General features: G+C 33.5%; 1 long non-coding RNA gene across 1 annotated transcript in view; it reads left to right on the top strand.

Annotated features, from left to right (window-relative positions):
* Window positions 1-7,858: 7,858 nt before the first annotated feature.
* The window catches only part of LOC111090859, a 46,511-nt gene continuing 32,547 nt past the window's right edge, over window positions 7,859-21,822 (top strand). Inside the window, exon 1 of the long non-coding RNA XR_005373032.1 lies at window positions 7,859-7,913. This is a non-coding gene — a long non-coding RNA (uncharacterized LOC111090859). The remainder of the gene's footprint in view (window positions 7,914-21,822) is intronic.

Raw genomic sequence — 21,822 nt, 5'->3', positions numbered from 1 at the left:
TAAATTTTAACAGCTTTAAGAACATTCAGCTTTTCAGTATATAATAAATATATTATATACGGCTTTTCTGTATATATATATTATATATATATATACTTTTCAGTATATATATTTTATATATATACTTTTCAGTATATATATATTTTATATATATATACTTTTCAATATATATATATATATATATATATATATATATATATTCAGTATATAAATGAAATACAGAGCCAGGTTAGCTAAGTTGGTTAAGCATCAGACTCTTGGTTTTGGCTTAAGTCTTAACCTCATGATTCTGGGATCAAGTCCTGCCTTGGGCTCTGCACTCAGCATGGAATCTGCCTGAGATTCTCTCTCATTCTGCCTTCTGCCCTCCCCAATTCTCTCTCACTCTCTCTGTCTCTCAAATAAATAAATCTTTAAAAAATGTCCTATTTAGATATCTAATTTCAGTTTGACTAATACCTGTATAGTTCTGATAATTTTAACAGTAATTTTGATGGATATAGTGCTAAGTTATTCCTTATCACATCTTTCTGATTAGGCACAATGAGGTATGGATTTCTTTTTTTTTTTTTAATTTTTTTAAAGATTTATTTATTTATTCGTGAGAAAGAGAGAGGCAGACACATAGGCAGAGAGAGAAGCAGGGTCCTTGCACGTAGCCTGATGTGGGACTCGATCCCTGGACCCGAGATCATGCCCTGAGCCAAAGGAAGACGCTTAACTACTGAGCCAGCCAGGCATCTCTAGGTTTAGATTTCTTAGAATGAAACTGAGGCACTGGCAAATTGAGAAAGCTGCCTGGGCGCATTAGTAAACGTGGAACTTTATATGAAACCAAATGGTGTCAGTTCAGAATTCATTTCTGCTCCAATTCATTCTATTGCCATTTGATAAGCCGGTCACATAGATCAATACTAGATGAGTTGATGTTAAGATGCATTCTAGGATTCAGTACTGGGAAGAACATATAGTTATGAAGGAATTTGAGTTTTTTAGAGAAATCAAAGGTAGAAATCATGAGCAAGAACCTAGTAAATAAATGTAGTTCTCTATTGAGTGATGGAAAATAGAATCATGGAGGACAATTTAGTCACAACCACGTTTTAGGGGTGTCGAATAAGGTGTCTCCACTGATGTCACATTGATCACAAGAGAGCTGAGGGTGAAACCCAAGGACTTAGAATGCCTAGTTGTGGATTATTTCTATCACACTATATCACATATGAAAAATAGCTCACAATATGGCAATGACATCAAAGAATTACTAAAAGCTACACAGAGGTAAATGTACATCCTGTCAGGAAGGCATATTGATGAAGGAATCTGATATTCTATCACAAAGAGGCTTTGATATTTGAGACCATCTATATAGGATTTCATGTTCCTGAAAATGTCAGAGCAGAATTTCAGCAGGTATGGACTAAATCTGAAAGGCTGTATCTTAGAGAAATTTTCAGGTAACGGAATAATATTAGAATTCGTTCAGAACAGTAGTTAAATGTGCCGTTCACTTATCTATCTGAAAATTTGTGAAATACACGTTCATTAAGTCACTTTTACTTAAAAATTTCTTGTTCTAATTGATCATGTTGCACATATGATCTACCTAGGACTTTAAACCTGTGGCCCAGTGGCCCTGGTCATTTTCTGAGTCAAAGTAGGTATTCAAGTAAGAAGCAACCGGGAGTTATATGGCAAGTAGGACTATATGGCCATCATTTATTAAATCAAAAGACACACCAATGTAGTGAGGGCCCAAAGATGGGTTACGGCAGGATATTGAGGTTTAATGCCACAAAATATATTCAATGAATTTTAGCTTTTCAATTCCCACACTGAACTTTGATATTGTTCTTTGAAATTTATATTTAGAGAAAGTGGACAAACATTTATTGAACACTTATTGAGTGCAATCCATTACACAAATTAGTATAAATCTCTAAATTACCAGCATATGGAGAGACAAAATTGAAAACACACAAGTTTTGCTAATTAAGTGTTATAGGTTATCCTGGTTTGACAAGTTAGATAGTTATTAAAAAAAAAAACTGAAAGAGAAAAACAATATATCTCAGTGAAAGAGTTTTATAACTTTTATAAATTCATCTCACATACTTTACTGAACCACCTTCTTCACATACTAGGCTGCTTTCCCTCAGGAAATATAAGGTTAAATACAATCTTTTCTGCATTGCAGGCAGGCATAATTTTAAAGATATTTTACACTTTACATCTGGTTTTTGATTAAAATAAATCAGTTATATACAAACAGTGACTGACTTCGTATTTTTTTTTCCTGTATTGATCATGCTTTAAAAGAGAAACAACTCTTTCAATAGTAATGTATTTTAGATAACTTTCTTTTATTGAACACCTTCTACCTCTAAAAGGTCAACTCTTAACATTTTAGAAATTATTATTTACTGAAGACATTTGAAACTAATTACTTCAACTTCTCTATCATTTATTTTGGGATTTAGTATTAGAAGTATTTCCTACTTCGGCAGAAATTAGAGCATCAAAGTATTATCTGAAAATTAAGGAGACAGAGAAATTTTCACTATGAATCTCACTTTTACCAATTATAGAGTGATCATTTTGAACTTTTCCATGGAAATAGAACTTAAAAATCTCATCTTGTGAAGACAATTAAAAAACTCTAGAATATTCACCACATTTAAGAACTGAAAGGCATCTTTAGATAATTTCACACCTTGTAAGTACGACTTTCTCTTTCATTTGAAATAGAATCTGAATTTAATTAGATAAGTGTATACCCAGACTCTCCAGGGCAGTCAATTTATTTAAAAGAAATTAGGTAACTGAGACTCAAAATGTATTTGCCAGGAATGTGCATTGTGTGTCATTTAAATATACAAATTTAAGAATTGGAAGGAAGTAGATAAATTTAAAAAAAGAAACCAAGTAAGAGTGACCTTATTTTAGAAAACAGTTACAATTATATGTTAAAAGATTTTGTCATAATACATAATAACTTCCTCAACTTATAATGAAAAGTTATTTTTTAAAAGATTTTATTTATTTATTCATGAGAGACACAGAGAGAAGAGGCAGAGACACAGGCAGAGGGAGAAGCAGGCTCCATGCAGGGAGCCCGACATGGGACTCGATCCTGGGTCTCCAGGATCATGTCCTGGGCTGAAGGCAGCCAAACAACTGAGCCACCCAGGGATCCCAATAATGAAAAGTTAAAAGAAATCTGTATTCTAAAATACTGTCAATACCAAACTACTTATTTATATATAAACAATTATATAAAATTATATAGCAATTTATAAATAATTATAACTTTATACACAATTATAAAAATAAGTAGAAATATAATTATAATCTAATAATTATATATTTTTCTTTATAAAAATGATTCATGGTTTACTTGATGCCATTCTTTCATCATTCATCAAGTATTTATTGTCTCTACATGTTGAACAAAGCATAGGATGATGGAGAGACACCAAAAATATAAAGCATAGTTCTTGTACTCAAAGAAGTTATAGTCTAAAAGGATGCGCAGACTCTTTTATTTGATGTTTTTGCCTTTTAAGTTTTCTCCTACCATCAATTTAGTTGGTTATTCCTTTCTTATCAAAACTCTTTCATCACACTCTCCTTCTGGCTGCACTGAGTATAAACATTTGCTCCTGCCACTACAAGACACCAACTGTAACTGGTTCTCAGTGTCCTGGCGCCTTCTGAGTTAACCCTCACTCTGCTGTAGTCATCATTACCTTCACGTCATCAAAAGGGACACACAGTTCCAGACTCCCAGTACTAACCACTCACCATTTCCCTGATCTTTGTTGCATTCAGAAAGAGCTTCTAACAAATAAAATATTGGGATTTATTACATTTTTTCATATCATATTATACTGAAGTATTTTCACTGAATTACTCTTGAGTATAGTGAATCAGTGGTCCCACACACAGTCTTCTTCTCATGAATATTGTTTCATCTACAAGCCATGGATTACCTTGGACCTATTTCTTGAGAAAATGGGTCAGAGAGTCTCTCATTGTTTACTATTATTTATTCACCACATGTTTCATATCTGTGCTTATTTCAAAAGAGTTATTCTTTATACTTATAGTTTTGGGGCTTTTTTTTTTTTTTTTTTGTCCATATGGCATTCTCACTTTAAACTTACAATATTAAATGAAAACGTAATGTTGTGCTTCTATTTTGAAATACATTTGCTAATTTGTTTTTATTCTAAATGTGAATTTTCTTTCAGGGTCTGTTTTTTATGCTTTATTAAACAAGAAATACATTGTGTCACACTGCATCTCAAAGCCTGTTAAGAGGTCAGTTCCAGACTTCAGTGCTGCAAAGACAATGTACTACAGACTTCCACAGATGCAAAAAGAAACTTTAAACAATGCACATAAAGAAATAAAAATAAATTCCAAAACAGCCAAAAAAATTGCTTTTATAAACTCCAACTTTGGGGTGCCTCAGTGGCTCAGTAGTCGAGCATCTGCCTTTTGGCTCAGGTTGTGACCCCAGGGTCCTGAGATGGAGACCCCCATGGGGTTCCCTACATGGAGCCTGCTTCTCCCTCTGCCTATGTCTCTGCATAGTGACAGGAATAAAGACATAAAATCTTAAAATATATATAAAAATTAAAAAAAAAACCCTTCAGCTTTGACAAAACTAAATGTGAGAGCAAAATACATTGTAGAGAGTTTTAAAGAGGATTCTGTTACCAAAAATTCAAAGCCATATCAAGCTGTTTGCAGTGGAAAACAAGGGGGATTAAGTCATATATTCTCATATATATAAGGGAAACTTTCATAATGAGGCAAATCAAAACCACTTGAGAATTATAAATGTGTTGTAAAGGTATTGCCATATTATTGCACTATAATACAAACAGTTAAAAATGAAAGTGCCAATTGACAATGTAAATATACCTAAAACTAAATATAAAAAATTATTAAAATTTAAAATGTTCAAAATATAATGAAAAGTGTCAAAAGTATAAAAGATATATGCATACATTTAAAATTACTAGAAATTAAAAATGTGTACTTGTCAAAATATATTAATAGAGGAAAAAACAAAGAAACCCATAAAAACCAAACTTTGAATAAAATATAGACCATAGGCATGCATACCTCATTTTATTCCATTTTCCTTTATTGCACCTCACAAATATTGCTTTATTTTTTTATATAAATTGAGATCTATTGGCATCATTTTACGAACTTGCTCACTTTGTGTATGTGCAAAATATTGGTAATTCTCAAAATATTTCAAACTTTTTTATTATTACTATATTGGTTATAGTGATCTTTGATCATTGATTATGACTCACTAAAAGCTCAGATGATGGTTAGCACTTTTTAGCAATAAACTATTTTTAATTAAAGTATGTGCATTGTTATTTTTAAATGTGTGCTCCACACTTAATAGACTAAAACATAGTACAAAACATAGTTTTTATAAGCACTGGAAAACCAAAAAATTATCTGACTCATTTTACTGCTATAGTATTGCAGTGGTCTGGAACTGAAGAACAAAATATATCAGTTTAACTAGAGATTTGTTAAATCTTACTGCTTAAATTCTCCTTTTACAATGGCAAAAAACATGATTCTTATATTTGATCAAACAAAAACATCTACCTAGATTTCTGTTAAAAGTGTATATCTGAAAATGAAGCCAAATAACTACAAACAAAATGTTGGGCTATTAAAAATAAAAACTTCATATTGAAATGTTTTTTAACATTCAGGAATTAAAAATCAAGGATAAAGATGAACATTAAATATTTCAGCAAGCATCACTATGTTTTGTCACAATGTAGAATCTATAAAAAATGAGGAATCATGGATTTTTATACTCTAATAGAACTCTTAAAACTATTTCCCCTAAGACAACAAGTGAAAAAAAGTCAACACATTTTTTTTTTCCCTCTTTGGATGATAAAATTAGTAAAATGTAAATGAGGTTTTCATAGAAGATTTTACATATATAACAGTATAGTATATATTCAATGACTACTACTGTTTAAAGTGCTGTGGAAGTTCATGCATGGAATGGTTAAGTAATTTGCCTGGTCACACAGCCAACATGGGTGAGTGCTGTAATTTGAGACCAGGCAAATGGTCTTCAGAATTTGTGTTCTTGTAATCATTACTTTTGCTAGTAGAAAAACTGTCACATTGGGACACCTGGGTGGCTCAGTCAGTTGAGTATCCAACTCTTGATTTCAGCTCAGAGTGTGATCTCAAGGTTGTGAGATCAAGCCCAAGTAGGACTCCTCACTCAGTGCAGAGTCCACTTGAGTTTCTCTCCTTCTCCCTCTGCCCCTCCCCCTGCTCAGTCTCTCAAACAAACAAATAAATCTTTAAACAAAAAGAAAAACTACCACATTAACAAATACTACAAATAATCTATGTTAAACAGACCTCAGTAACTGTAACTCAGTCAAAGTAACTTTAAAATCACAGTGGAATATGAAAACCTCCAATCACTGAAGAGTTATTCATAGTTTCGAAGGGCTTGATTGATTTATTTTTATTCTTTTTTAACTCTTCTTAATTTTCTTCAATTTACTAAATGATTTTCTTTAATGAAGTGCACGAATGAAGTGAGAAGACAAAAGTCCCATGTACTTGCATTATTCACCATGTGTTACTCCAATGGGTTGTAGTGAGTCTTTACAGCACTCTCCTGCCCCATCACAACCACCAAGTCCTTTGCATAAATGTCAGCAAACTGCATAATATATAAGGACTGTTTCTCTTCCAGGTGTGTTTAGATGTGTTTAAAATATATATAAATATGTACCTGTGTATTTAAACCCATACACATATGTATGCACATGTATGTATTATATACACTTTTTGTAAATTGTTCTCTACAGCCATAATTTCCCAGGAGTATATCATATTTTATCATATACCTGTCAAAGACAACAGCAGACACCAGTTAGATCAGTACAAACAGATTTTATTCAATAACTACTGATGGTGGGGGAAAGAGCTAAATTCATTCTGATTTGTGCAGAATTGAGTGATTTAAAGGTAGAATGACAGAAGGGGATGGGGCAAGACTTGTGCAGAGTTGAGAGAAACTTTACAGAAAGTGGGGAGGGGAGGTTGGCCCACATGACACCCACGTGGGCTTGTTGACTGTCACCACTTGACGTTAAGCTCCTACCCTACCAAAGGGAGTGGGGTTATAGGTGAATTTTAAAAGGATTTATAAATTTACATAATTTATTAACATAGAATTACTTGATTCATTGCAGACATGGATTGTATACAACACACAAACAATGCCTACCTCTCAACTGAAAGTGATATTAGACTTAATGTTCCGTCCTTTTTTGTTACTCATATATTTTCCTATATGGATGGGTCAATAACATAGCTAACTATAACTTTTTTAGACAGAACACTATTTTCATAGGGGGGGGGCTCCCCACAAAAGAATTTGGGTAGCAGTTGAAATAGTAAAAATGCAAGGATAAAACTTTTATCAACTACTGCAAAATTAAAACAAATACTGTAATAAAACACCTGCAGCCAGCAAAACATCATCTAAGAGACTATTCAGTAGATTAATGCAGAATCACTATATTCTCCTACAATTCTACTAGTATTTTGAGTAATGCTCTAAGTAACCTGAATATAGAAATTTAACCCCATAAAGAATTTGAGTTGCTCTCCTTAACTCATATTATTAAATACTGTGCCATCAAAGCAATGTAAGATAAAGAAAACTACAACTTAACCAAGAGTGTACATTTATGTTGAAAAGGTCACTACTGCTCATTAAATGGAATGTTTAAGGACTGTGACATAAGCAAAACATTCAGAATCCAAACCACTGCACTAGTCTTAGTGGTGGCGCTGCTGTGAGTTCAGAATCAAGGTGTGAACAGGTAATATTGATTCACCGAACAGGGATCTAAATAGAAATTTCAAAATGCTTGGTTAGTGCTCTTGTAAGGAGCATTGTCTATTTCACCATAAAAATATTGGACTGGAAAATGAAGCCAAAATATATAAGGCATTTTGCCAAGCACATATTTCATGATTACATTATTTACTTTTGTTAGATCTCTAGAAACTGTCCATTTTACAGTTTCATTTGGCTTGTGTGGATTAAGACAAGTTCCTGCTGCATGTTGCTACCATTTTCCCCCTCAATCAGAGCTTTCATCAGTCTTAACAATTGATTTTTGCAAAGTCAATTGGATAGATCAAGCAGTTAATAAAACTTTTTTTCTGAGCAAGAGACAAAACAGTCACAGCAACATTCTATCATCCAATATTCTATTTTTATTGGAGATAGAAATATAGCTGTTCTGTACTCTTGCTACCCACTTATTCCCTTAGAAATATGTCACAATGAGTGATATTTTGCCTTTCATCTTATAAAACCTTTCAATCGTATTAATACTGGCATAGTCCTGAGATGAGCTCTATTTACATTTCAATTATTTTTAGAACTAGGTTGTTGCTTAATATTCAACGTTTGGTTATTCATATCTTTGGTTATTTTAAAATATCACTCATTCCATGTCCCCACTATCTAGGACAAAGCAATGCAGATAGAAATTGCTAAATATGGTATTTTGAAATGAATGAATAAATGAATCATCAATCAATCAATCAATTCAAAGAGTCTGGTTAAAAAATGACACAATATGGTGTATGGTCTATGGTAAGCTAATTTTAGGTCTATAGTAATTGAAAGGATGAGATTTCTCCTATCTAATCTTTTTAAGGTGCTTTTATTCTAGATCTGTCCCTGTTGTTAATATTTTCTCTAATATCCTGCCAGAAAACCTTGCTAACTCATTGCCCTATTGTCTTTAGCACTAGATAATACCTTTTCGATATGTCTGGTACACCGCAGGTAAATTAGCTCTCACACAAAGATATCAGACCTTTCAAATCTCAACTATTCCCTCTGGTTATATGATAAATTATTGACCATAACACATAACATATTTTGCAGAAGTCCCCACCAACCACCCTGGCCTCAACTGTAATGACTTCAAAACAGAACTTCTACCTAAGGCACAGTGGTTCTGTTACCATTAATACCACCCAGTGGATGCCTCTTTGCTTAGGCTAATATCAGCATGGACATTCTTGCCTATGTTTTGAAATAAATGGCCAACAGAGCTTGCATGAGTGATTATAAATGATATAATTTCAATTTTCCTCTCTTTGATTGCATACATTGAATGGTAATTGGTAAATTCCCAGGGAAATGACAATTAAACATCAAGTATCAATGATAATTGATAAATTCCCAGGGAAATGATAACTTATTTTTTTCCCCAGAAAACTACATGTCCCATGCTAAAAGAAAAAAAGAAAAAAACCACACACACACACACACAACAAAAACAAAAATGGAGCAAACCAAAACTATACAATCATTCATCCAATATAGAGTCTTTGGGTGTCTATTGTGTGCCAGGAAAACTGATAGAAGACCAGTGGAAGACATAGGTTCCTATTCTGATGGAACTTGCTTTTACTGTGGACATAAGGATGAGGAGGTATAGGAAATAAAAACAAACAGGCAAACCGATAAATCAACAACATAATTGTAAATATTATATATTTGTTTATATCTGACTTGTTTTTTATGAGAAAATCTGGGAATAAGTGGGAAAACAAATGCAAAAAAAAAAAAAAGAAAGAAAAAGAAAAAAGAAAAAAAGAAAAAAAAGAAAAAGCCCACCATTGGTGAGATCAAACATGGACTACTTCTGAAATACCAAACTCAGAGCTGATAAGGCTGAGCGGACTTGCTTTGGAGCAAAATTTAAAGGGATTCAAATAAAACCTCAGTAATCCAATCATTTTTATGCAATATTTTAAAACATAAACACAAAATTAATGTCTAATATCCATAATAGACTATGGAAATGTTGTAAAGAAAAGCTGTTGTCATATGAGCCTGTATTTTTGTTGAAAGGGAACAGTGCACTGTGATCACACCTGGTTCCCTGCTGCCCCACTCCACCCTATTGCTTCTTTAAAAAAACAATGATTTTATTTATTTATTCCTGAGAGACACACAGAGAGAGGCAGAGACATAGGCGGAGGGAGAAGCAGGATCCTGGCAGGGAGCCCCATGCAGGACTCGATCCCAGGACCCTGAGATCACGACCTGAACCAAAGGCAGATGCTCAAGTGCTGAGCCACCCAGGTGCCCCTACCCCATCGCTTTATGAGGCCTGATGATGGCATGGTAACAGATTGGGCAACAAAGGGATTTAAATAGAATGCTAATTTTTAGTTGTAGAGATTTTATTAGCTTTTCTGCAGGTTCAAGACTTGGGAGGGTATTTTGATAAGCATATATGGCAATGCATATTTTCTTTTCCCTCTGGCTCCACTCTGGCTCAGAAGCTCACTGGAGCATCAGGTGTGCGGTGGAGGGTCAAAAGGAGGAAGACAGAGGTACCGGTGCTGGGACAGAAGTCACTGTTATGAAGTTAGGAGAATTTTACTCTGCAAATTTCCGTGTACATTTGAAGGGTAAAGGTGAAATGCCTTTCACTGGGGAGTGAGGCTAATCAGTTGGCATTCAGCGTCATTCTGTCCTTTTTTGTTTGCATGTTAAGACAGTAGCAACAGGTTGTCAATTCAGAATGTAATATGTTTTGTTATATCTGCTGTTATCTTTGACCCAAATTCCAGTGTATATGCAATTGCGTCTAATAGGCTGAAGCATAACTCATCTTTCTGAAAGATATTGCATCTAGTTATAACTAGTTCATGTGATTCTTTTTATTTTCATTCATGTGATTCTTTAAGATCATTACATTAGTTTCATACTATATCCTCAGAGAGCTTTAAGTATTTTGTATATTTATATCTTTGCTTTCTAGAACAAAACGTGTTACGCTGACTACATAAAATGTTGCATCGTCTAAATTTATAAACACAAAATGTGGTATTATTCAGCACTGAGTTTGACCATTCTTTGAGTTTTTTTTTCAATCCAGGGGTCTCAGTGTTCTTACTCAACAATACATCTGAAGTAACCTCATTACATAAATGCGTTGAATTACAAACAGAAGATCAAGGAATTATACCGCTTAATACAGTCACTTAATTGGCTAAGAACACTGAGGACAGAAATGGAGATTTAAATATACTCTCCATTCTATAAAACATGATGCTGGATATCTCCATTTTGATTTCATTTGATAAACTGTCACCTATGAAAATTAAACTGTAACCTTATTCACCTCCATCATAGAGAAAGAAGATGTTTAAACTTTCCCATCCTGACATAAGGATATGGGGAGTCACACAATTCGAAATCTAATTAGTGTTTAATAAGCCATTTGAAATGATGTCATTCAACTCTTACAAATTAATCCTGCTCTTTCAACACCTGCTGGTATTTTGCAACAGTAATTATTTCATGACAAAAAGAGGCCTGAACCAGTCCACATTAACATAAGCATCTCTTCTGACTACTCCACGCATTTCTCTCTGAAAGATGTTTAATAACCTCCTCCTGGCTTAAGTGGAGAGAAACTGCAACAGACATAATGAGGCTTGCTCTGAATGGAAGACCGTTTCCTATTCTAAAATACAATTTCAAAAGGTCAAAGAGAGAAAAAGACCTTCCCCAACCTATTGAGGATCTTTCAGAGATTCCTTAACGAAGCACTTGTCTATTCATTTTTCAAAAAAACAAGACTTGCATGGATGGCATAATAGACAAGGAAATTTAATATAAAAGTACTCTCAGTAAAAGTGGAAATCTCAAAATGAAGTAGTATATCTTTTTTAAAAAATAAATTAAAAAGTAATATAACTGAAACTGTCAAATTATTGTTAAATCTTCCCTAAACCAGTGTTTAATATCTCTGCATAATTGGCTGCTTTGGTTTAGCTTAAATTCAACTTAAATGTTATTGTTTCATGATTAGTAGTTTTAGTTATAAAATTACTAGTAGCAAAGAGAGAGAGAGAGAGAGAGAATAATACTTATTTCACAAAATTTCTGGGATTAGTCACAGTTATGAATGTGAGAATTTCTCCCACATACTAGTCATTAACAGATGCTTGTGATTATCTTCCTTGCGTCCACTACTATCCTAGAAATCCCAGGAAGTTCTAGAATGAAGACAAACATTAGGGCAACTCAAAGTCCATGAACTTCTTCTACGTAACAACTACACTTTTATTGGAAACAAGATTCTTAACAAATAGATTGTTAATTGTAAGTCTCAAAATACTACATTTCTATTGGAATAACTCTAATTCATATTATTTCAAGTAAAGAGGAATGTGTAGTCACATCACTCAACTCATTTGACTGTTTTTTCTTGTTCTAGCCCCATATTCATCTGTCTTCATCCAAAAGAAATAATTCTTTATTCAAAAGAAATTGACTCTTTACTTGAAATATTATGTTTCTGTTAAGTATTCCTTTTCTTACTCATATAGAGGGAGGCCTATGTTATAGTTTACCATCCTCATAAATGAATAAATAAAAAGGAAAAAGGTAATCCTTTTCTAAAGTTTTTTGCTATAAAGATAAAACCTTGGCAGAATTTGCTTCAGGCTCCAATGTTAAATTGAAAATATTTGTAGGGATGCCTGGGTGGCCCAGCGGTTGAGCATCTATGCCTTCCGCTCAGGACGTGACCCCGGGGCCCTGGGATCGAGTCCCACGTCGGGCTCCCCGCAGGGAGCCTGCTTCTCCCTCTGCCTGTGTCTCTGCCTCTCTCTCTTGTCTCACGAATAAATAAACGAATCTTTGGGGAAAAAAAAGGAAAGTATTTGTATAAGCAGTCAAATGGCAGACGACTTCCTTGTATAAGTAAAATGAGGACATTGACCATCTGTGTGTGTCTCTGCATGTGTGTGTTGTCTAGACTTTTGAGGAGATATAATAGAAACTGTTATCTGCCCATCCAATGTCAAATTCTCCCCGTGTTTTATTCTCAGGACTTTGATTTTGTTAAATACAGGAACACACCTGGCCTCCTGTGAAGCTAAGAGTGGTGAATAAGCAACAATTCATGGAATGGCCCTATGCAAAGGACACAGATCTTTAAAAGGTCTTTTCCACAGGTCTTTACTCCTTTGTGAGCCACTAGGCGATATAGGAGGAGGTGCTGACTTGCAACCATGAGACAAAGAGTGACAAAATCTAGATCCTAAAGTTGGTCATAATATATATATATATATATATATATATATATATATATATATATGAGTTTGGGATTATGACACCTCTGTCTTATCAGGTGGGCACAGTCTGCAGCCCTCTCTCCTCCCTTTGGTCGGACTTCTTGTTCATGTGAGAAAAATAAAATCTCGATTTTTGTTATCCTACTGGAAGTAGTATTCCTAGTACTTGGAGCTGCATTCAGTCCCTCTGACAGAAGGCACTAGAGAAATAATACCCATTATACCTACAACGGCTTTTTAAAAGGAATTTTCTTAGTTCTAGAAATATTTGTTGAAGCTCAAAATTGTAATAGCAAAGACTAGCTTGAGTCCATCTGTAAGAAAAGACTAAATAAAGAGCAGAGAGAGAAAGAGTTCTTTTCAGAAGATTGTTACATTCCAGAAAAAACTCTGCTGCTCCCATTTCCAAGCCAAGTGAGGGAGGTTTATTTAAGGGAAACTTGAAAAAGTGAGGTTTTCCATCACTATGAAAACAGACAACAGCTGCCTCTCCCAACACAAATTAGTTTATGTTTCTGTGTCTGTGCTTCATTCTACCAAATATTACTTTGTTTTTGTGACCACATGCAGGTTAAACCACTTAAACAGCAAAACCTTGTCTGTTATTTAAGGTAGTAATGTCTTTTTTTTTTTTTTTTTAGTATCTTCCCTGTTGTCTACACATCTAAGGGACTTTCTTCCTCTTTCACGCAATTGAAATCCACCCTTTTCTACTTTTCAGTTCCCAGTGTTTGGGTCCCATAGTTTCTGAACCTCTGCATGTCTTCTCATCTTAAAATTCTATTGCTGAAAATCTATTACATTCTGCAAAGAAATTACAGAGAATTTTGGGAAGATTGATCATTTTCAAAGTGTATAATAGATCTTCTCAATGAAAAAGAGTGTTCTCCAACTAAATTTAAGGCATGTATTTTATGCTTTTACTTACTAATTTTCAAATCTTACACCATTCATGTTATTAGCTCATATCCTCATCCAATGTCAGATTAAACCATAATTGTTTTCCGTTTGGGTGCTCAGGAAGTAAAAAGCTCTGAGTTTCTATAGTTGTGGTTTTATTTTTGTTACTCAATGAGGGTTTTTTTGGTTGTTGTTGTTAAAATAATCTTTTTTTTAATCTATGCACAGCCTACACCTAAGAAGTGGGGAGTTATAGTCCAACCTCAACGATGCAAAATTTATTTAGAATTCTTTTGCATAACAGATTTATCTATTCTCCCACATTTAACTTATCTATTTTCTATTCTTACACATTTATTATTATTTATTATTTATTATTTCTAAATGTACTTAGTTCTATCATTCCATGCACAGATAAATATTTCATATTTTATAATCAAACACTATTTATTTATTTTATTGCTCAAACAGTCCATCTTTGACCATTTGGAACCACTTGGTCCCTGCATCCCTCTGACTCATCCCAATCACAGTGTTTGTTGTTTGTTTTTTGGCACTTTTTCACTTGCTGGCCCTATAAGGTGCACCAGCCTTATAGTATGTGCTTTTTGCTATGGCCCTAGATTCAGTCATTTTTCCATGAGATCCTGTTAGTTTATTGTCAGGATATAATATAGTTGCATATTAACTATATGTGGGCATATTTATAAATGTTTCTATATGTAGTCATCTATATTTTTATTAAGCAAAATACAGCTCATTCTGATATCTCCAACTCTAACCCAGTAGCACATGGATCATTCCAGCCTCTTCCCCTTGCTCATCTGTAATTTCCAGTTACAGCAAGGAGACACTTAGTTTGCGCCGTCCACCAAACATTTACTTAATAGTTTAAAACTAGTGTGCTCCTATAGTGCGTTCACAAGTGTTAATCCATAAGTCTATAGGAAACCATTTTATCTATTAAAGCAAGTGTTTTGTTTAGTTTTTAGGTAGGCTCTACATCCAGCATGGAGCCCAATGTAGAACTTGAACTTAGAACCCTGAGACCAACACTTGGACACCTAACAGATCCAGTCTTGGGATCACCTCCTAAAGCACAGTGTTTATGTGCAAGGTTCTGTTGCCTCTAGTCCTACAGACCCCATTAATTTCCAAAGTGATTTAGGTCACCATCATTTCCCCCCACCCCCTTGAGTAAGATTCCTTCTTATATTTCTAATACAGTTAGATTCTTATGTCATGGTCTTACATTTCAACCTGTTATGCCTGGACCTCTTAAATTATTCTATCTGCTGGCATCAAGATCCATTCTTTGTTCTGTAAATTCTATGGATTTTCATAAACATGTGGTGCCATGAGCCAACTTTAACAATGCCATTCATTTTCCTCTTGTGCTTCTCCTATCCAACCTTCATACTTCCATCCTGGAAACATCTGAGTTTTGAATAGATGTGTAAAGCTGACCAAAGACATGTTGCTGTTTTTCAGTCTTAAGAAGGAAGTGTCTTGTCTCTTTCTGATAAGGATGATATTAGCTACCATTTTTTTGAAATGTTCTTTATGAAGTTGAGAGCCTCTTCTTAGTTTGCTAAGTGTTTTTTTTTTTCTTTTGTGGAATCCATAATCAATTTTGTCAAACATCTGCAGATGCTTTTTCCACATCAATTTATTTTAACCTGTTGATGTAGTGCATTGCGGCACTGATGGACTTTCCAAAGTTGAAATAGCCTTGCATATCCTGTTTGGTTGTTGTGCATAAAACTTTGTCTACATTGTTGGATCTGATTTGCTAATATTATGTTGAGGATTTCTGCTCTATGTTCATGAGAGACAGTGCTCTGCAGTTTTCCTCTTTTATGATGTCTTTATCTGGTTTTGGAACTAGAGTAACACTGGCCTTTTTAAAGAATGAGTCAGGAAGTATTCATTCTGCTTCTATTTTCTGGTAAAGAATGCAGCAAATTGAAACCAAACAGATCCTTACTGATTCTTGCCTCCTTGATCTAGCATTACTGCAAGAGAGGTGTTGAAGTATCTGGTGGTATACTTATCTTTCTCTTCTTGTAGTTCTTCCAATTTTTACCTCCCCTATTCTGGTGATCTACTGTTAAAGACACAAGAATTTAGGATTTTTTTTTTTTTTTGAGAAATAACTCTTTTATCATCACTCAATTCCTCTCATTACTCCTGAAAATTCTTCATGTTCTAAAATCTATTTTATGGAAATTAATGTAGCTGTTCCTGCTTCAATTTAGTGAATGCTAATATGACATATTTTCCCATCATATTACTTAATCTATCCTAATTTTTATAAATAAAGAGGATTTTTAATAGGCAACATATGTGGCAGCCCAGGTGGCTCAGTAGCCTTCAGCCCAGGATGTGATCCTGGAGACCCAAGATCGAGTCCCATGTCAGGCTCCCTGCATGGAGCCTGCTTCTCCCTCTGCCTGTGTCTCGGCCTCTCTCTCTCTCTGTCTCTCATGAATAAATAAATTAAATCTTAAAAAAATAATAATAGGCAACATATAACTTGGTCTTGAGTGTTATTCACACTGACAATTGCTGTTCTTTTAATTGATCTATAGATTATTCACATATGAAGTTGATTATGGATGTTGAATTAATATCTACTCTATTTGTAATTTTTTTCTATTCATTTTATGTGTTTATGTTCCTTCTTTTTTTTTGCCTTCTGTTTTTAACTGATTATTATCATATAGTTATACTTGTGTACCTCCTCTTTTAGCATCCCCATTACACTTCTTTTTAATTTTCTTTTTAGCCACTGCCTTCAAGTTTGAAATATGCATTTCTAAATATGAGAAAAATCTGTGTTTTCTTTCATATTTGAAGGATAATTCCACTGGACACAGAATTCTATAGCAGTGTGTTTATGCTCCTCTTATCACTTTAAGCATGTCACTGTACCCCCTTTTGTTTGCATGGTTTCTGATGAGAAAGTGCTATAATCTATAAATCTTATAATTGTTCCTTTCTATGCAAGTGTTTGTTTTCCCTTTCGTCTTTGTCGGTTTTCTCTTTGTCTTTGGTTTTCAGAAGTCTGAATACAGTTTTTGAGTGGAGTTAATATTTTTCCTGCTTGGTTTTCTCTGATCTTCCTAGATTTAAACAGAATTCTATGTGTTCTTTTTCACATTTAGTCTTCAAAAAATATACACATGTCTACAAAATTATTTAATTCTGATTTAAATATATATCTTTAATGATGAATATTGTTGATTTGACAATATTAATGCTATAAAAAGTTGAATGTCTAACTGATATCAGATGGAGTTATACATATTTTTCATTTATTGATGGAAATATCACATTTTTTTTTTAAGTTTGCGTTATATCAGCTTCATGGTCATTCAGTATCAGGAAAGTAATATAAAGTACATCAATAATATCTCCCTATAGTTAAAGAAATTTTATGTCAATCCCTTATATTTTTAGTAGCAGCAGATTTCTTCAATAATAACAAACATCAGGACAAAATAATCTTATTTTTCATTCTGTGCTGTAACTAGGGAGATGGAATTTTCTCAATTTTTGACCATACTATTAGTACCACACATAATAATTTAAGGTGTTATTTCACATATATGGAACTACATTAGTAGAATTAATTCCACTATAGTGAAACTGCACTAAAATTTCAAAAAACATTTCTTTTTTCTTTCAGTTTTATTGAGTCTAATTGACCAAAAAAAAAAAAAGAAAAAGAAAAAGTAATATATTTAAAGTGCACAGTGTATGAGGCACCTGAGTGGCTGAGTCGGTCAACCATCTGACTTCAGTTCAGGACGTGATCTCAGGGTCCTGGGATAAACCACTCAAAGCTCCCTGATCAGTAGGGAGTCTGCTTCTCCCTCTGCCCCTACTCCTCTCTCTCTCTCTCAAATAAATAAGTAAAATCTTTAAAAAAAATAAAGTGCACAATGTAATGATTTAATATATGTATACATCATGAAGATATTCTCACAATCAAGGTAATTAACACATTAATCACTTCCAATATTAACATCTTTTTTTTTTTTTTTTTGGTATGTCACTAAGTTCTATTCTTTTAGAACCTTTTAGTTTCAAGAGTAGTCAAGTATATGTATACTGTATATGAGATTCTCAGACTTTATCCATCTTATAACTGAAAGTGTTTACACTTTAACCAACTTCTCCCCATTTTTCCCTTCCCCAGTCCCTGGAAATCACCATTCACTCTCAGTAGATACAAGTTCACGATTTTTCCCCTCTGGCTTATTTCACTTAGCATAATGCCCTCCAGTTTATCTATGTTGTTGCAAAAGACAGAATTTCCTTTTTTAAAAAAAGTATACATAACTAATATTTTATTTGTATGCATATACACCACATTTTCTTTATTCACTCATCAGTTCACATACATCTAGGTTGTTTCCATACGTTGGCTATTGTGAATAAAACATCAGCAAATATGGGAATAGATATATCTCTTTGAGATAATTATTTTGTTTCCTTTGGATATACACCAGCAGTGGAATTGCTGGATCGTTACTTCTATTTTTAATTTCTTGAGGAACTTTCATATTGTTTCCTGGTGGAAATACTAGCTTACTCTCCTAGCAGCTATGTACAAATGATCCCTTTTCTGCACCTCCTCATGAATATTTATTATTGTCTTTTTGAATATATATCCTAAAAGGTATGACGTGATACCTTATTGTGGTTTGGTTTGCATTTCCCTAATAATTATTGATGTTAATTGGGCACCTTTCCATACACCTGTTGGCCATTTGTACATCTTCTTTGGAAAAATGCCTATCAAGGTTCTTTACCCAGATATCTGTTGGGTTGTTTGGATGTATTTTTCCTATTCAGTTGTATGAGTTACTTATATAATTTGGATATTAACCCCTTACAGAATATGTGATTTGTAATATTTTCTCCCATTCCATAGCTTGTCTTTTCTTTTTGTTGGTGGTTTCTTTTGATGTGCAGAAGCTTTTTAGTTTGATGCAGCCTAATACATTAATTTTAGTGTTTACTGTCTTTTTTGCTTTTGATGTAATATCCAAAAAAAAAATCATTAACTAGACCACTGCCAAAAAACTCACCCTCTATTTTTTTTCTAAGTGTTTATGTTTTTCGGTCTTTCATTCAAGCTTTTAATGAATTTTAATGAATTTTGAGTTGATTTTAGTTTATGGTATAACATAGGGCTCTAATTTCATTCTTTTGCATGTATGTACCCAGTTTCCCCAATACTATTTATTAAAGAGTTTATCCTTTTCCGATGGCATTCTTGTTGTCTTTGTTGAGAAATAATTGACCATATATAAATGGGTTTATTTCTAGGCTATCTATGCTGTTCCATTGATCTATGTGTCTATTTTTGTTCTAATACCATAACCTTTTGCTTACTATAGCTTTATAGTATAATTTGAAATCAAGAAACATGATGTCTACTAATTTGTTATTCCTTCTCAAGATTTCTTGTGCTATTTGAAGTGTTTTGTTGTTACATACAGATTTTAGAATTTTTTTTCTATTTCTGTAAAAAACACCATGGGAATTTTATACAAATTGTATTGAATCTGTAGGTTGTTCAGAGTAATATGGACATTTTAGCAATACTAATTCTTCCAATCCATAGACATGGAGTATCTTTACATTTATTTGTGTCTTCTTCATTTCTTTCATCAATGTCTTATAATTTTCAGTGTACGAGTTATCCACTTCTTTTGTTAAATATATATTTAAGTGTTGTATTATTTATTATTATATATTATGCATTATATATATTCTTTATATTTTATCTGCAACTTTACTGAGTTCATTTATTAGTTTTAACATTTTTTTGATGAAGTCTTTAGTATCCAGTCATCTGCAAATAGGGATAGTTATAAATCCTCCTTTCTAATTTGGATGTCTTTTATTTATTTTTCTTTCCTAATTGCTCTGACTGGGACTTCCAATAATAATTTATATAAAAGTGGCAAAAGTGAACACCTTGTCATATTCCATCTTATGAAAAAGGATTTCTACTTTTCACCTCTGCATGTAATGCTAGCTGTGGTATTTTCTTATATGGCCTTTACTATGTTGAGGTACATTCCCTCTATATCCATATTGCTGACAGTTTTGATCATGAAAGGATATGGAATGTTATTAAATGATTCCTCTTAATCTACTGAGATGATCATATGATTTTTATCTTCCATTCCATTAATGTGGTGTATCACATTTATTGATTTGAATATGTTGAATAATTCTTGCATCTTAGGAATAAATTCCATTCCATCCTGTAATGTATTCCCTGAATGTACTGTTCAATTAAGGTTGCTATTATTTTGTTAAGGATTTGTGCATCTATGTTCATCAGGGGTATCAGCCTATAGTTTTCTTTTTTCATACCATTTCTGTTTTTTTTTTTTAAGATTTTATTTATTTATTCATGAGAAACACAGAGAGGAGAGATAGACAGAGACACAGGCAGAGAGAGAAGCAGGCTCCATGCAGGGAGCTTGACGTGGGACTCTATCCCTGGTCTCCAGGGTTAGGCCCTGGGGTGAAGGCGGCGCTAAACCACTGAGCCACCCGGGCTACCTGTCTGTTTTTAATATTGGCATAATTCTGGCTTCATAAAATTAGTTTGAAAGTGTTCTATTTGTTGAAAGAATTTGAGAAATATATAAATTATTTCTTCTTTAAGTGTTTTGTAGAATTCAGTGTTCAGCCATCTGGTCCTGGACTTTTCTTAGTTGGGAGAAATTTGATTACTAATTTAATCTCTTTGTGAGTAATTGGTCAGCTCAGATATTCTATTTTACTACAATTCAGTCCTTGTAGGTTGTCTGTGGTCAGGAACTTATCCATTTCTTCTTGGTAATCCAATTTGTTGGCATATGATGGTTCATAGTACCCTCTTATGATCCTTAGTATGTTGTGTTATCAGTTCTAATATCTTCTATTTCATTTATGATTTAATTTACTTGAATCCTGCCATTTTTATTCTTAGTTTAACTAAAGTTTGTCAGTTTTTTTTTTTCAAAAAAGTATCTCTTAGTTTCATTGATCTTTTCTATTGTCAAAATTTTTAGTCTTTCTTCTGTTTCTTTTTTTCCTGCTCTGATCTTTGTTATTTCTTTCCTTCTACTAACTTTGGATTGGTTCTGTGAGATCTTATTTATTTCTCTCTTTTTTTTTTTGGAATTTCTCATATCTCTTTGATATTTTTAATACTTTAAGTTTTTTAAATTTTATTTTAGAGGGAGAAAGAGAGAGTGAGCAAGTGAATGCAGGAGCAGATGGAGAGGGGGAAGGCAGAGAATCTCAAGCAGACTCTAGGCGGAGTGTGGAGCCTGATAAGGGGCTCAATCTCATGACCCTGAGATCATGACTGGAGCTAAAATAAGAGCCAGATGCTTAAATGACTGAACCACCCAGGTGCCCCAATATTTTCTATCTTTGTTAAAATATTATTTAGTTCATACATTGGTGAGCAATTTATGACCATTATTTTGAACTCTGTATCAGGTGAAAATCATGTATCTCCATTACATTAAGGTCAGTGTCTGGAGATTTACCTTGTTCTGTTGTTTAGAACATCGTTCCTTGTTTCTTCATTTTTCTTCATTCTTGCATTGCTTTGTGCGCATTAGATAAAATAGCCACCTCTCTCAGCCTTGACAGACTGATCTTACATAGGAGGTAAACTTCTTC

Source organism: Canis lupus, chromosome 18 (genome assembly GCF_011100685.1).
Source record: "Canis lupus familiaris isolate Mischka breed German Shepherd chromosome 18, alternate assembly UU_Cfam_GSD_1.0, whole genome shotgun sequence".
NCBI lineage: Eukaryota > Metazoa > Chordata > Mammalia > Carnivora > Canidae > Canis > Canis lupus.
The sequence above is the reverse complement of the archived record's forward strand: the minus strand, read 5'-3'. Positions and strand labels throughout refer to the sequence as shown.